The sequence below is a fragment of the Myotis daubentonii genome, chromosome 7 (assembly GCF_963259705.1).
Source record: "Myotis daubentonii chromosome 7, mMyoDau2.1, whole genome shotgun sequence".
In the NCBI taxonomy this organism is placed as follows: domain Eukaryota; kingdom Metazoa; phylum Chordata; class Mammalia; order Chiroptera; family Vespertilionidae; genus Myotis; species Myotis daubentonii.
Window position 1 is genome coordinate 24,490,816 of NC_081846.1, and position 17,660 is coordinate 24,508,475.

Consider the following 17,660-nt stretch of genomic DNA (forward strand, 5'->3'; position numbering starts at 1 on the left):
AGACGATAGTATTTATTCTTTTAGATAAAACTATTATTATTTTCCCCTGGACTCCAAAAAGAAACATAAATGATAAGAAAAAGCATGGATATCTTTAGACTTATATTTTAACTGAAACAAAAACACAGCTTACAAATCAGGTAACAAATTTCCCACTGTGGGTAGGAGCTAGGGGGCAAAATAGAAATATACTCCCTCCACCTCATTTTCAACTGAAATATGAGTGCCTCTTTTACATTATGTCATGCCTTTCCAATACCGTCATCTTCTTTCCTTCCAACCCCCAAACTTCCCCTTCTCACAAATACTGTACAATTGGCTGCGTAAATTCAATATTCAACAGTTGTAATTAGGATAGGGAAAAAGAAATGAAGTCATCTTTTTTAGAAAGTGAAAAATTGCAGCTGAATTCATTTTACTTAGCAGCAATTAAAACACATTTGTGAATTTATAAATATTTTCTAGCGTGGTTCTACAAGTGTTTCTAATTTGAGCAATGACAGGTGTTTGTTTTTTAAAATAAATAGCAATCCTGGGGTCTTTTACTTAGGATTCAAAATATGTCACTGTGGAAGAATAAAATTGAATGCCAGCTAAATTTCCTTCAGAAACAGATAGTGATATGCTCTGTTTAGTTAATGCTGACATATCAGGGTAGCCCTGTGAAGAAACACCTACTATGAGCCAGGTGCTTTTTCACCTGCTTTCATTTAACCTTAAGAATAATTCGGAGACCTAGGGCATAGCAGCCCTGTGTTACGGATGAGGAAACTGAGCTCAGAAAGGATAGATGGCTTACACAAGATCATAATGCCAGGAAGTAGCAGAGAAGGAATTCAAACACAAAGCCTGCACCTTACCCATCAGGGTGGTCACTTATCTTGGTCAACCACAGCTCAGAGGAATATATCAGCAGGCGCTGGCACAGAAGAGCCAGGCCAGTCTTCCATACAGTTTAGGGGGAGGGAGAACCGTGGGCTTCAAGTGAACAATCACCCAGATGTCTTCCTGTGCTTGTTTTCAGGAGATGATGGCAAGATTAAATCCTAGACTTGATGTCAGACTGTATTCAAATCCTATCTCTGTCACTTAGTAGTTTGGCCTTTTGGTAAGTTGCTTGGATATTTAAAGCCTCGTTCCCCCTCCTCTCCACCCCCCTTGGTAAGTGAGGACGGAATGACACCTATGCCATAGGACTGCATTGAGATTAAAGTAGATGATAGATAATTCACTGAGCACTCTACCTGGCACACCGCGAATGCTCAATAAATCTTTGGTATTATAATCTGATTTAATTTAAGGGGATCCTTGGGAGCACCTCCATCCCAGATATATTATCTACAGGAGCCACATCTGAAGCCACAACAGAAAAAAAGAAGTCTTAAAGATCACTATCTCCCGCTCTTCTTTTAAGAGTCAGTTCAGGTGTCATTTCTCCCAGGAAACTTTCCCAAACATCCCGTACACATTTGCCTAGCTTCTGCTTATCAGATTATGCAACATATTAAAATAAATTATATTATACTATGTAACCATGTTTATTATTTGATTTTTGCCCTACTTAGACTGTGTGCTCTCTGAAAGCAGCACTTATTTCTGTCCCATCCACCTTAGGGTGTACCTACGAGTGCTGGCTCTTGCCCTAACATGCTGGCGCAGGGTCCTACCTCTGCAAAGCAGCCCCTCTACCTGGAGGTATTTCTGGGACTTTCCAACAGTGTTGCTCTGTCTGGCAGGCACCGTGGACCTGCCGAGGTCTGTGCACACACCTGCACTTCCCTCTGGGCATTAAGTTCCCTGTCCACTATGGTTATCTCCTGCCAACTACTGCTGCAACACTTTCAGTAGCAAAATTGAGCAGTGGTCCATGAACAAGAGGGAGGGAATCTTCCTTCTGTTAGCATTTTGCTTTGTTCTGGAATTCCTCAAAGTAGTGGTAGAGCAGGAATAATGGGAAAAGGGGAGTGGCCCACCTTAGGTGAAGGCAACATTGGCTGCAATGTCTGCAGAGATCTAAAAATAATAAAACCAACTGAATGTTGATCAGCTTGTTGCTATCACTACACCTGGCAATCCTCACAACAATAAACTATTCCCAGAAAATCATCTTTAGTTGATCAAAGTTCTAAATGCCTCTGGTAGTGATGACTAAGTTCTAATGATGAAACAACAACAGCAAAAGTAATATACGCTTCAAATTAGCAAGGGCCATTCCTTATCCTTTAATAAACCCAGTAATCTACAAGGAAGTTCATTCAGAGAACTCCCAGTTCTACAGCCAGTCTCCAAACAAGACTCAGCTACAATTTCATTTGAAGAATAAGGAATTGTTTGGAGTCATCAACGCTCACTTTGGGTGCCGTTTTTGTCTCCAGTTCTTCAAGAATTACACATTCCTGCCTTCAAACAGTGGGTTCAAAATCATGACAGCCCGGTGACTGTACAAGTGAAAAGTCAGAACTTGAGTTCCTGCAACGTCATCATTCCATATGGTCACTTGGGCTCTTTGTGTTTGAAATTTAAAAACAATGAAATATAGTGCAAATTGTAAGTTTTGTTAGGTAGTGAAAATTGAAAATTTTAGTTCCTATACTAAATACTTTTCTGGATATTAATTAAAGAATGAACAAAGAAAATGATGATGATGATTACATGATTATTACTGAAGGTGATTTTGTTGAGTTATGAGTATGAAAAAGTGATCTGCTCCAGGTATCAAATACATAGTTATGCCATGAAAAGTAGTACTTCCTGGCCATGATATCTCACAAAGAATGATCTTTCAGATGTTACTGAAAACCATTCATTTTACAGACTATCTATATATACAGAAATCCATGTGACTGAATATGTGTATGTTGCTGAAATATATCATACAAAATATATAATATTATTAAAATCCAGACCAGAGGCAACAAAGTCTAAGCTGGAAACAGAGGTCAAAGCCCTTGTTTTTAGGTCAAGCTTGTCCTGCTCCCTCCTCCCCTCCATTCCCAAGGTTTCTCAAAGGCTTTAGTGCAAAGTCTTCTGAGGAGTCTGCCCCACATGTTCTCTCAGTTTCTCAGATAGGTGTGCACACTGCCCTTCACCTATTCACGCAGCTTAGGCTCAAGCTGGGACCCTCCACCTTTGTAAGCAGGTCAAGTACAGAGCCCAAATGGATCAGGTAATCAATAAATGTGTTAAAGGGATAAGTGAAAGAATAAATGCATGAAATTAAACCATACCAATGTGAGCATGTTTTAATCAGATCTATTTTCCTCTTCGCTGGACCAGGAAAGGGAAAGGAGAATGGATGGGTGTCAGGGAGGTAGAGTCAGGGACAAGGCTGGGCAAGTCACTGTTCCCCAGTTGAGATCACTTCTCAGCCTAACCGGGCTGATTCCTGTGTGGGGTCGTGTTTCAAGAGCTGCTCTGCCAAGTACTGGAGTTGAGCAACCAACAAGGTCGCTCTGTTTTTCTGTTTCCATAGCACTTTGGATTCCATACTTTGCAACTAGTAATTATTTATTCCACAAGGCACTCAGAGAGATTTCACAGACTAGGAAATGCAGAGCATGACTGAGAGTCTTGAAGGGTCTATGGAGCACTTAGGTGGGAGAGAGGATGATTGGCTTCATGGTTCTCACTCCTGCCCGCAGGTCCACAGCCCTTCCATCAGCCTCTTCTGCTAGAGGTGAGGAAGCACTATCTGGATTCCAGAGCCATTCCCAAAGTTGAATCAACTCACTTGTGCTTAATCATAATTGAATACTCAGGAAAATGATTTTAGCCTTTTGAGATTAATTTAAGAAAAGATAAGGAAAAAGAAGAAGCTAAGCATAAAGTGTTGAGTCTTAACTCAATTTTCCCTTCCTGATCAAGCAGAGACCAGGAGTAAAGCAACATTTTGTTGGCCCCACAATTTTAAACCCTAAGGATATTAGGAACTTTGATCTAGTAATAGGGCAGACAGTTAGTACTCAGCAAAGAAGAGTCTGAGTAAGACTTCCAGAGTGCTGTGGAGTCTGCCAACAGATTTTGTTAGGACTGTGACACTACCCACTGCCTCCAGAGTGTCTCCTGCAACCCCTGCACCACCTTCAGGGGCATTCGGGGAGACCAACAAGCTCCACGTGCTCCTGATAAGATCCCCCCTCCTACAGCCAAGTCACCACTCACCTGACCCCGAGAACAAGTCTAAGAAAACAAGTCGATAAGCAGAGTTTATTATGCGCCTTCATCCAAAAGGCCACCATGGCCCTCAGATAATGCTTCACAACTCTGCTTACATCAGCCACTTCCAGAAGGTTAGGACTTTTAGGTTCCCATCCTCACTAGTCATGTGGCCACAATGACCTGCAAGGAACTTGCAAAATGTAATTAAGCTGTGTATTCAGGAAGAAGAGGAAATGGTTTTGGTAAGAGGTTAGCAGTTTGCCACACTCAAGTCCCACGTTCATGCTGGTAACCACTATAATGTCATAGTGTCCCTATGCCTATGTCAGTAGGGAAAGGATGGCAGATGGAGGAGCAGGTAGGATCATGAGCTGCTTCCACAAATAGAAGCTTTGTGGCTTTTCAGGATAAAATGGCAAAACCACACTGAGTATTTTCAAATGGTTCCCGTGTTTTTTTGTTTGTTTAATTATCGACTGACACCACCACTGGGTACACATATTCATTCCATTATATGTCTCAAAATAAGTTCTGTAGGTTATTCTATTCATAAACATGCAGTTTCAGGCCAAATATGTTCTTTCCATTTTCACAACATCGATATAAGACTCATTTGGGCTTTATTTTAGAAGAAGCTAGAACACGAATCTGATCTCTCGTTGTATTTATGAAACAACAATGTCCAAAGGCAACATATATACATTATTCTGTACCAATCCTCCCACTTATTTGGGAGTTGAGCCGCCTGAAAGTCCCTGCCTCCCTGAAGTCCCTGCCTCCATGTATTTCTTAGACTTCTCAGGGGTAGTAGCATCTGATGTGTGCATAGTACACTCCTGCTCCACTCCTCCAACCTCTTACCAAGGTACCTGGTCACTGACTATAGGCAAGAGGCCCCTGGAGAAATACTGTTTCCCTCATGCTCATCAGTTCTCCACTGATGGCCACTCTTAACCTCAGGAATGGCAAGGCTGCACTATGGTCCATAGCAGTAATTTTCAACCATTTTCTTCTCATGGCACACATAAACTTCTAAAATTTTGTGCCACACCAAGAAATAATTTTTTTTGCGATCTGTTAAAAAAAAAGTATCATTTTGATTCATTCACACCACATGGCTATTGTTGTGTTGGCTGTTGTCATATTTTTATTTGATTATCTAAGGAAAAGAGGTCAATTCTTCTTCAGAACAAGTTTAACTACCACCTTAAAAATGCAGACTTAACATTTTTTTTTGTTTTAGAGAGAAGTTTACTACTTTAGTCAGAGATTGCATATTTTAAAAATTCTCATGGCACACCGTTGAAAATCCCTGTTCTATAGCACTGTTTGGATCCTGACTCATGAATATTTCACATACACATATCCTTTACTTTCTGGCTTCACCTCTTGTGGTAGATTACAATATTGTTCAGGAAGCATTTTACTCACTCCCCATCCCTCATTGATGTTGGTCTTAGCCATGTAACTTGCTTTGACCTCATGGTTGGCAGAATGTATTTCCCTAATCTTGATCTTGAGCTCGGCCATGTAACTTGTTTTTACCCAAAAGAACATTAGTATATATGATGTACATGGAAACCTGAGATGTATGTGGCTTTTTAGTGTGGTTTATGAACAGGTTTTAAGTGGCAATAGACAACTTATACCTTCTTTCTGGTCTCAAAATCAATCCCTCAGGCTAAGCCACTGGGGTAGTCACCAATCCATCCTTTTCAATGTTTATCCACCCTCTCCATCCCCGCTGACACTTCAGGACCAGACCAATCAAAATGAAACAAGGACCTGCATATGGTTTGGGGGCTCAACTGGGATATCTTAGTGCATTTGACTAATAGTGACCTCCCCATGTTCTCCATGAGTCAGATTGTAGAATTCCTTTAAAAATATAGTGTTTGGGAATAAAACTTCAGAACAAGTTTTACTACCACCTTAAATATGCAGGCTAAACTTTTTTTTAGAGAGAGAAGTTTACTAAAGTTTTCTGTACGTAATTAAGCTCTCATGAATCATAGGACTTTCATATAAGTAAACTTACCCCACAGGGTCAGTGTTATCTTTGCTGGCAAATATTTTACAAAGAAGGCATTTGTTTCAAAAATAAACACTTAATTTGGATGAATTTTAATAGCCACAGTGCTGATTCTGATGAAAATGTTTACTAGCAGCATTTCTGCTTTGGAACCATTTGTTTCTATTATTTTGACAGAAACAAAATTTGGTTGGTGGTTGTTTGGGATGTGAAATGGTTTTGTAAGCATTTCAGCTTGATGCTCAGGCAGGCAGTCATAATAATTCTCCAAATAAATGGGAACCACCATTTTTTTATTCATTACTTCAATAAGAACAGTTTAACCAGTGAAAGAATTTGTAAAACATGCATCATAAAAACAAAGTAAATTGCAGCAAAAGTTAGTAAACTGTAAATATTTTTGCAAGGGTTAGAGCAATCTTTTCTTTCCTTAAATATTAGTCTGTGCAGTATTTGTGCAGTAAAGGAATGAAAAATCAAAAGAGAAAAGTATGTTGTCTTATTTATAATGTGTAACAGCAACTATTATTGAATTCTGTAAACCTGTCTTGTGTACCTTACTAGTTATACATGAGGTGGAAAAGTGGAGTACATTTCATGCCAAAATACTAAGCAACATGGGAGTGACTTCTGTAATTAAATCATTTTTTAATCATCAAAATTGAAAATAAGAGAAAACAACTTCTAAAGAAGCCCAGGGTCAATCAGCGGAATAAACTGCAGCCATTCCGTCTGCTAGCATTGATTGGATCTTAGCAAGATGAAATTGACTTTGCTCCAACTCCACCCACTTCACAAACTAATTAAAAAAGCACATCAGCAACATCTTCAATCAGCTACGGAAGATAAGTGGGCTTCAAAGCAATCAACTACTAATCTCTGTCAATAATAGCAATGGATCCTCAAAGAACTTCAGAGAGCTTTCTGAAAGTTACTTATGTCAATCAGAACCAAAACTCAGAGCCATGTGTTGCCATTTGGGGAGACCTTGTTGAACAATGTCACTGACTTATAGGAAGAAAAACCACACTTTAGTAGGTATATATTAGCATCCAAGATCTCTCTCAACTTTAGTCCACCTAAATTCCCATCGAGCAAGAGTAAAAACAATGCTTGGATCAGAAGGGCATGAAGGGTCATTGGGTAAATCTTTTAAAATGTAGAGAAGTGTACAAGCTACTATAGTCCTTAAATGGAGTATAGGATTGTTAGATTACCATTTGTATGAACACTGGCTGTGAATCTATAGAAGATCGTGCATTGTGATTGTGTCATCCTCTTTACCATCCAAGATATTTTCTTCATTTTTAATACAGGAATGAATAAAAGAAGCACTTGTAACACAAGATTTTTTTCTTCTTCTTTCTATGTGTTTCCATTCTCAAAGTAGCAGAAATCTAATTTCTTAATGAAAGATATCTAACTATTCAAAGCTCTGTTCTATTCACAGTCCTAAGTAAAAGATTCAGGACAAATCTGAACACAGAATTTTTTTCCCTTTAACTCTTGGATTAAAAAGAAGGAGGAAAAAAGAAAGAAGACACTGAATGACATAGGAGACCATGCATGTCTAGTATGGTATCAAATTTTCAGGTTGACCTTATTATCCCTAGTGAGAGCAATAGCCTCTCTCTCTTTCTCTCTCTCTCGATATCTCTATTCCTATCTCTTTTTTCTATCCTCGGTGTCGTTTTTATGGCCCAAGTCTTTATTTAGAATTATTGTTACCTTTTATGTGAAATTGTGTTTAAACCATACAAAAAGCTTCCATGAAATACATTGACTTGGTGATTATGGGGTTGCATGGGGGATAATTAGGACAGTTGGGGTAAAAAGAGCTATTCATGGTGCTTCAGAACAGAAGCCATGTGCCAACTAGCAAGGAAGTATGTACTTAACTATTATAACAATGGCTACAGTTACACCAGGGCATATCCTTTAAATATTAGACTTGACTTTCTTTTCTGTATCTGTGTATAAATTATCTTGCATTCAGAAACTTACACCTAGGGTCCAAAAAATTTAAAGCATACATTGGATTTCAGAGCTGAAAGATATGAGAGATTAGAAAGCCCAAGTCCCAGTTTTAGAATGAGGAATCATGAGCAAAGCTCTTTGTGGCAGAGTTCAGGCTAGATCTAACATCATCTAAACTGTACGATATTCTTTTTCCAACAGCATCAAGGATAGAGTGCCTATTACACTAAGTAGATTTTCTATCACATTGGTCTACAGCTAGGAGAAAATCAATTCCAGGCTATCGACCAGAGGATTAAAAGTCTTACTTAAGATGTGAAATGTTACTGGTTCTCATGAAGACATGGATTTCCCTTACATCCCACTCCTCCATTAAGACATTTGGACAGATAACAATAATGATGGGGTTTTTTTACACCAAAAAAAGAACTGCTGAAACAAACGGAAAGTAATCTTTTCAAAGGTCTGCTTTGTGGAATTGTCACAGGAAATTAACCAGTGAGACACACATTCTTCTCCAGTTGACACATTTCACTCCTTCAAGAGGCATGATGGTTTTATATGAAGAACCTCATCATTGGTGGACAACGGATATGGTACAAATCTCAGCACAGCCATTTTACAAGCAGCTAAAATTTGAGCAAGTGCTTAATCTATTTAATTCTCAGTTTTATAGCTATAGCTATAAAATTGGAGTAGTAATAGTTGCAACCTGATTGTGGTGGGAATTAAATAAGACAAGTCACCAACCTCACCTGCCTGTGGCTACAACATAATGTTACATTTTCTTTTCATGTCTAGACTATTACCATCTGAACTCTTTCCAACCAACTCCCGGCAAATTGCCTCCTCAAAGTTTTCTGAGCATTTCCCAGCATCCTGCCTCCCATGTATTCCTTGGATCTTCTGTGCTGCTGCTGATCCTAATGATAGCACTCTTCTTCTGGATAGTTATTCTTCATTACAGGTCCTCATTGCCTTCCCCGATCTTATTATGAGCTTACTGCTCAACCCTATTCCACACAACAACCTGGGAAAGAATTAGGGAAGATGTGGTTTACACCAGTTTAACTGAAGTTTAGGGTTATAGAAAATAACTCACAACTGCTCCCTTCCCACATGCCCAGATGCTACTTTGGATCTCCTTGGTAGGCTAACACCCACCCTGTCTTCTAGCATGCCTCTTTATGCAGGGTCAGCTCATTCTCACCACTGGAAATTTCCAGGGTGAGAATGAGCTGACCCTTCATAAAGTCCAGGACCACTTTCATTTTCCCACCTGAAGCCCCATGGAATAAAAATGGCCTCTCCACCAATCCTAGGGTCAGCTCATGTCCAACCCTAGAACTTCCTTCTTTCAGGATGAATAACAGTGATTAACCTTTCATCAAGGGCAAAATCACCTCCCATCACAAATGATTTGGCCAAAAGGCTCAGACATGACATTCACAAGAGTTGTGTTCAATCTTAACACCATATGTAGCACAAGAGTTACTTAGTTCAAGTTGCTAAAATCAACACCTTTTTTTCCCCCCAAAAAAAATATTTCTTTCAAAATGAAATACAAAACATGACAAAATATACATCACTCTAGTCATGGTTTTCTCTCACCGTCATGGTTTGTTACATTCTGATCTACTGTAAAAAAAATGGGAGGGATCCAAAGACAAATAATAGCCTGACCTTAAAAATATGAAACTTTTACAAACCCATAATTGATAGTCTCAGCTTAAAGAAAACTTTAGCTTCCAATCTACCATGACACAGAGTAATGTTTGTGGCTATTGTTGCTTATAATTAGGATTAGTAAGATACAGTAGTAATTTGTAATATCCAAACAAAGTAAATAGAGATAACATACTAAATTTTAGGTGATAGTTCTCAGGAAAAGGAAAAGCAAAATATGGCTAAGGTTATAAGACATGAAGATAAAGATTACCACTTCTTAACTGTCTATTACTGTGCACCTGGCCATTTATACCAACTATTTACTTTCACACAGTAATCTTAAATGTTAGACATCATTCTTATTTCACATATGAGGAGAGCATACAATTTACCTAAGATGAACCAGTCAACAAATGATGAAATTAGATTTTATATCCCATTTATTTGATATCAAAGTCGATTATCTTCCTTATATCTCTCAACACACTCTTCTGTCTAATACTGAAGATGAGAAAAATGAAGAAGGAAGAAGACAAGAAGTTTTATAATTTTATGATGATTCATGCATTTAGTGTAAGAATATGTGCTAAGGGTAATGACAAAGTATTTATTATTTCCTTGAATTTCAATGCACTAAGGACAAATTACAGGAATTTATTCATTTCTTCAAATAATTTAGCCAGTATTGCTTGGGCAACTACCATATGGCAGCCATGGTACTAGATATAAAAGTATAGACAGGAAGAATTTTTTAAAGAAAATCCTGATTTCTAAGATTCTATTGATCTTATGGTCTACTTTGAGGGGAACCAACAAAAACTAATGAGGACTCTGCACTGTTAAAAGCACTCTAAGCAAGGTAGGCACAGCATGATGTGAGGAGTCACTGGCTCAGATTAAGAATATGAAGACCTCCATGAAACACTAATTCAGGATCCTGACGGGTGGGTAGGTGTCAACTAGGTAGACCCAGTCTGTAGAAAGAGGAAACAGCATAGGTAAGGGCACTGACACATGAAAAGGTTTGGTGCATTTGGAAAACTAGAAGTAGGTCTCTTTGAAACTTGGACAAGTAGACTTTATGGTTTAGTTTCTTCATGTGTGAATGAGAAATAAAAATACCTTTTTTTTTTTGTAGAGGTGAATGGTTTGAGATTGGGTGAATCTATACTTAGCATAGTTCTTGGTCATCAGTAAAGGCTCAATAAGTGTTAGCCATTGTTATCATGGTTAACTTTTCAGGCCATGTTGAATATGATTTCAGTTAATAGTAACAGAAAATCATCTGGATCAAATATACTGAACAATGAATGAAGGAGATTTTTGGACTTGTGATATGAAAAGTCAGAAGGAAGACAAATTTCAGACAGTTCAATTGGAGGTATGGCAAGCAGAAAAGCAGTAAATTTTTAACAACCTATTCTGTGGGAAGAAGAAGAAGAAGAAGAAGAAGAAGAAGAAGAAGAAGAAGAAGAAGAAGAAGAAGAAGAAGAAGAAGAAGAAGAAGAAGAAGAAGAAGAAAAAGAAGAAGAAGAACAAGAAGGAGGAGGAGGAGGAGGAGGAGGAGGAGGAGGAGGAGGAGGAAAAAGAAGTGTTTGCACATTACTGTGGTTATAAATACTACCACCATGGCCATGTTCTAGCTACTACTATGGTATAGTCAACCAACTCACAAGATTCTTGAAATGTTAACAGTCCACTCTCATGAGCTTGTTGGCACAAGCTGCCTCCATTACACCACTGGGTCCTGCTCTGTTTCTTTGAGATTCTCTTTACCTATGTGTGTCACCTTCATCTTAAGGATGACTTTTCTCATCATCCCAGAATGGCTACCAGAGGAAATGATGCCTTTTGTTCATTTGGAGGTGAGTTAGGGTTCCAGAAAGATTGCTTCCTATTCTATGGAAAAATGTCTCAAATTTCTCTCTGATTGGACCTCCTATGAACCAGTCATTATGTGTCAATGGTTTACTCTGGTTCAGACCCATTAGGGTAAGTCACTATAGCTGGGCATGCATCAGTCCTACTCAAATTACATACAGAACTTGGGTCCTCAATTCAAGTCTGTTAGATGCTATTAGGAAGAGAACCTAATCTAGCATCATGGTAGATTACATCAGGGACAAGTATATATTATGTTAGCTCAGGTTTGAACTTCAGATGTTTTATAAACAGCCAGAACCTAAGTTTTAAAGAGGCAATTTATGAGGATCTTCTCATTTTCCAAATGATCATTTATTTTGATTCTTAAGTTCCTGGCCATTTTGAGGGGGGGGGAAAGATGAACTCAATTAAACCTTAACTGAATGGTAAATGAGGTGGTGATTCTATTATGTCAGTCACTAGATAATGCATAAGCAAAAAGAAACTACCAGGCAATTAGCCCCCTGAGTGATTCTAATATTTCAATAAATCCCAGAAAATAATTCTGAGCATTTTAAGAGAATAAGAACTCTATTAATTGTAATGTTCCCCTACCTACACAAAAAAATTGTTGTGCATGTGTGTTTTCTTGCATTTTTCTATCAAGTATTCCTTGAACTTTTTTGCAGCTTTTCAGCCCCTCACATTTGCCTCTGGCTGATTTTAAATTATGCTAATTGGAAGAGGGAAAAATGCTGGTAATGGAATAAAATGGAATGCTATTTCTTATAGCATCTGGTGCAATCTGAGCCATTTAAAAGTGCATCTTATGGAATAGAGATCTGAATAAGCAATGCCAGTCTGATTACAAACAACATGGGTCTCATTAGAATACGTCAATCTGATTGCTAGGTAGTGATACACTGCAGATTACTAGGCCATAATTGCCTCTAACATATTATGTGTATAATATATAGTTTCTCTGGGTGTATGTTAAAGCTACTTTCTCTCATGGCTATATTTTCCAGCTCTACACAAAGCAATGTCTATGTTCTACTAAGTTGATTTTAACTAGATCCTTAGGTCCTAATTCTAGTTTCTTCTAAGTATTCATCAAGTTTTCTACAGCAGTGATGTAAACAAAGAATTATGTCCAGGGAGATTGTCAGAAACAAGATATGTCAGGGGTCTATTACCCATTCAACTGCAAACAGTTGATGGCTCAAGGCACTTCCTCCAAAAGGAAAGGGTAAAATAACTGAGGCCAAAGCCCACAATATTGCTACAAGTCTTAATTAAGTTGTTGATGGAAGTGTACTCTGCATTTTTTATTGTCAAAATCCATTTTGTTCTTTACCATGACTGGAAGAATTCAGACATCTTAGCCCAGGTCATGACTTTGGCTCACATGATTCAGTTCATGATTTAAACCTCCTATTGGGGCTCTGATATCAGGACTTGATATTCATACTCTCGAGTAGCATAATTTATCCAACCCATTTTCCCCACCTCACATGTTTTATCCCTAACCAGTACTGAAACCACTAGACCACGATGGAGAAAATGCAAATCTCTAAACAACTGCAAACCTGGAAAATGCAAATCTCCAAGCAGCCGCAAACCTCTAAGTCCTCACTTAACATCATCATTAGGTTCTTGGAGACTGTAACTTTAAGCAAAATGACGTATAACAAAACCAATGTAGCCATAGGCGAATTGATATAAAGAGTTAAATTCTACCGCATATTTGTGATCACAAAACATCAGCAAACTTCTAAATAAAGACCCAACACACTCCTAATATTAAACATTGAAATTAATGTGAACTTTACATACATCTAAGAAAGATGAATAATGACATGTAAGATAAAGACATGTAAGAATTTCCAACCTGCTTATTCCAGTTCAGGGTCTAGGGTGGCCACAGACTGTCCTGGAAACTCAGGGTGCAATGTGAGACCCCACCCTGGACAGGATACCCTTCTATCGCAGGGCCACTCACACACACCCTCACACTCAGAGACTGGGACAATTTAAACACACAATTCACCTCATGTGTGCATCTTTGAGATGTGGGAGGAAACCTGAGTCCCCAGGTGCCTATACTTGTATATAAGGAGCTCTGGTACTAATAATTAACTAATCAGACACAACCTTATTATGAGGGGTGACCAATAAGATGCAACTCTATTACATAACCTATATACTTATGATTCAAGACAGGGCATTCACACTGGATGGCTATTGTTGTGTTGGCTGTTGTCATTTTTTTAATTTGACAATCCAAGGGGAAAAGAAGCCAGTGCTCTTTTGGGGAGAATGTGCAAACTCCACACAGACAATGGCCCCAGCCTGGATTCAATTTTTTTTCTCATCAACATTATAATGAAACTAGACGCCCGGTGCACAAAAATTTGTGCACTCGGGTGGGGGGAGGGGGGTCCCTCAGCCTGGCCTGTGCCCTCTAGCAGTCTGGGACCCCTCGGGAGATAACGACCTGCTGGCTTAGGCCTGCTCCCGGGTGGCAGAGGGCAGGCCCAATCCCTAGGTGCAGCCCCTGGTCGGGCTCAGAGCAGGGCTGATTGGGGAGTTGGGGCGCCGCCCCCTGTCACACTCAAGGCAGGGTCGATGGGGAGGTTGTGGAGCAACCCCCTGTCACACACAGAGCAGGGCCCATCAGGGGGGTTGGGGCTCTGTACCCTGTCACGCACAGAGCAGGGCCCATCAGGGGGTTGGGGTGCTGCCCTCTATCACCCACAGAGCAGGGCGGATCAGGGGGTTGGGGCGCCGCCACTCTCACACTCAGGGCAGGGCTGATGGGGAGGTTATGGCTCTACCCCGTCACACACAGAGCAGGGCCCGTGGGGGGGGGGAGCTCCCCCCTATCAGGCACAGAGCAGGGTGGATAGGGAGGTTGTGGCCCCGCCCCCTGTCACACACAGAGCCACAGGGCGATCAGGGGGTTTGGGCGCTGCCCCCTGTCACGCTGATCCCGGTGCTGGGAGGCATATTACCCTTTTACTATATAGGATAGAGGCCTGGTGCACGGGTGGGGCCGGCTGGTTTGCCCTGAAGGGTGTTCTGGATCAGGGTGGGGGTCCCCACTGGGGTGCCTGGCCAGTCTGGGTGAGGGGCTGAGGGCTGTTTTCAGGCTGGGGGTGACTGAACTCCCAAACGCTCCTTTTTTCCTTTTTTTTTTTTTTTTTTTTAAATTCTGGGCCAGCTTTAGCTTGAGGCTTGGCTCCAGCTCTTAGGCCTCCGGCTGAAAGTAGGTTTCTGGCCTTTGCTTACAATGTTGCGAATCTGCTGGCTGAAGTTGGGCGTATTTGTTACAGAGTTTCTTAAACTGCCCGCTCAGAGGCAGCGGCAGGCGGGGAACATTGGTTTCCTCCGTCACTGAGGCAACCAAGCCTCATGTTAGTTTCAAGCTGCCTGGCTGCTGGCCGCCATCTTGGCTGACAGTTAATTTGCATATCTCACTGATTAGCCAATGAAAAGGGTATCGGTCGTACGCCAATTACCATGTTTCTCTTTTATTAGATAGGATAACATTGAATGAGGACTTGCTACTCTGCATGGCATATGCCTTAGAATGTAGGTGCATTGTGACTGGGATTCAGGAACTTGAGCTGAAAGTTATGCAATATAGGAGGCATCTGTTTGCCTCTATCTCCTTTAGTTTTCTATTTGAAAATCCAAAGGAATGTCCAAAATGTGTTTCAGAGACTTTTATTCCATGTATGTTTATAGGATTTTACCTTCCAATATATTTGGGAAATGTTAGGTTAAGCTAGTGAAATTTTTTTTTTGTTTTGTTTTGTTTGTTTGTTTTAACAACAGAGCTTCCCAGAACTTTTAATGTACTAATGTGCTGTATTAAAATCCAAAAGTGTGTAGTGGAATGAACCACTGTTTTCCATCTTATGTGACCATAGAACCCTCCTGGCCACAACCTACCATTCACTGACTAATACTCCTTAACATTATCTTATAAACCTAATGTTGTATCTAAATACTTATCCACTCTATTGGGTTACATTTGGGCAGTATCACTTATTCACATAGCCTAACTGGCCCATGTAGACATCTGTGTTTGCAGCTCCAACTTTCCACAGACTTGATTATATTTTGTTCTCAGAAGACCCTGACAAAGTAGGGTCTTGATCCCATTTTAAAGATGAATAAACTGAGTTTCAGGTAGATTAAGCAATTTGCCCATCGACACACAGGTAGTAAATAGCCGATGCAGGGTTCACATGGAAGTCTGTGCACTTTGTTACATCATGTTCAACCTCTACTTCACTTCATTTTTCTCTTGTCTTTGGACCCATCTTTTGTTTCTATTTAGTTAATGACTAGGCTCTCTTTGTCACAGGCTGTCATCAAAATGAGGAATGGCATCTGAGAAGTGCTGTCCATGGCTTTTATGCTGAGAACACAAAAATGATAATTAAAGAAAATCACTACTTCTTCGTTCACTCTATATTAGATGGTGGTATCTTAGTAATAATAGATTATACTCTGCTTTTAGGGAAAAGTAGACTTTGGAAATTAATTCTCACAAAGCACAGCGTGTAAGATGAATATTGTACTTAAGTTATAGTTCATTTCTCTAGAGCTTAACAAAAATAATCAACGAGATAAATTGGTCAAAAGTAAGCGACCTAATAATGGAATGGGCAAGTGGTGTTTAGAAAACTATGCATTGCTGTATATACCTGCTATCCATGGCATGTAGCATCATCAGCAAACTGGAACAGTGGCCTCAGTACATTGCTCTGCCCACTGCAGTGGGCATCATCCAATTTGTTGATGCCCTGAATAGAGCAACATGCAGAGGAAAGAGGCATTTCTCTTGTTTTCAGCTTCTGTAATGAATGACTCTATATTCACAGCATTTAACATCCTAAAGGTGTTTCTAGCTCACATCACAGCCTGATAAAGGTCCAGAGCATCTTCTGTCATCTGTCCAAGCAGTCCCTCAGAGATCCAAGGTCCTTCCCTCCTGTGAGGCTACCATGTTGAGCAGGTGGCCTCTCAGGCCACCACATAAGGGGGAAGAAAGTGAACGATTGTGTTGAAGGCTTTATAGCCAAGCTTGGAAAGGGCTTGAATCTCTACCTCCTTTATCTTATTAGCCAGAAACCTATCACAAGGGCCTAAGGGTTTGAAGGCTGGGGAATATAGTCTTGTGTGAACAGGAAGAACTAAAACTGTTGAACAGCTAGCCTGTCTGTACCATAAATTCAAGGAGGACCATGCACCTAAGGTAGGTCAGGGAAAGGTTTCTGTAGAAGTTGAGTGCATCCCGAAGCTTTTTCCCTGCCTCACTGCTGAGCTGCAGCATCTCATCTTCTCTTGCACTGGGACTGCAAATTATGCCATAGGGGCGTTGGCTTGGTTGGGTCTTAGGTCTTTGGACTTGGACTAAATTACACCACTGGCTTTTTAGGTGTCCAGCTTACAGATCATGATACTTCTCAGCCTATGAAATTGCATGAGCCAATTCCTCATAAACATATTAGATATTATAATATATACATATATATCTCCATATACAGAGATATATTGATATATCCTACTGGTTCTATTTCTCTGAAGAATCCTAATATAGTTGACTTTCTATCTTAATAAAAAGTGTGTGTGGGGGAAAGGTCAAACCCAGTTTCTTTCAAATAACAAATATGTTGTAAACTACTTTATATATTAAAATGGTTGATTGTAGAGAAGTGTTTAGGAAATAGCCAGACATATCAAGATTCTTTTCATTTCAGCACTGTTGGTAACAATGAACAGCATGGCCCTACTCTCTAAAGCCAGCTGCTCTTAAGGGCTTCAGTTAATAAATTATTATCTCTTGAATCTCATTTTCAATTAACAGGGGCTTAGTCAATTGATAGTTTATTTAATGGGGAGAGCATTCATGAGGAGAACATTCATCCTTAAAACTGTGGCCTTAATA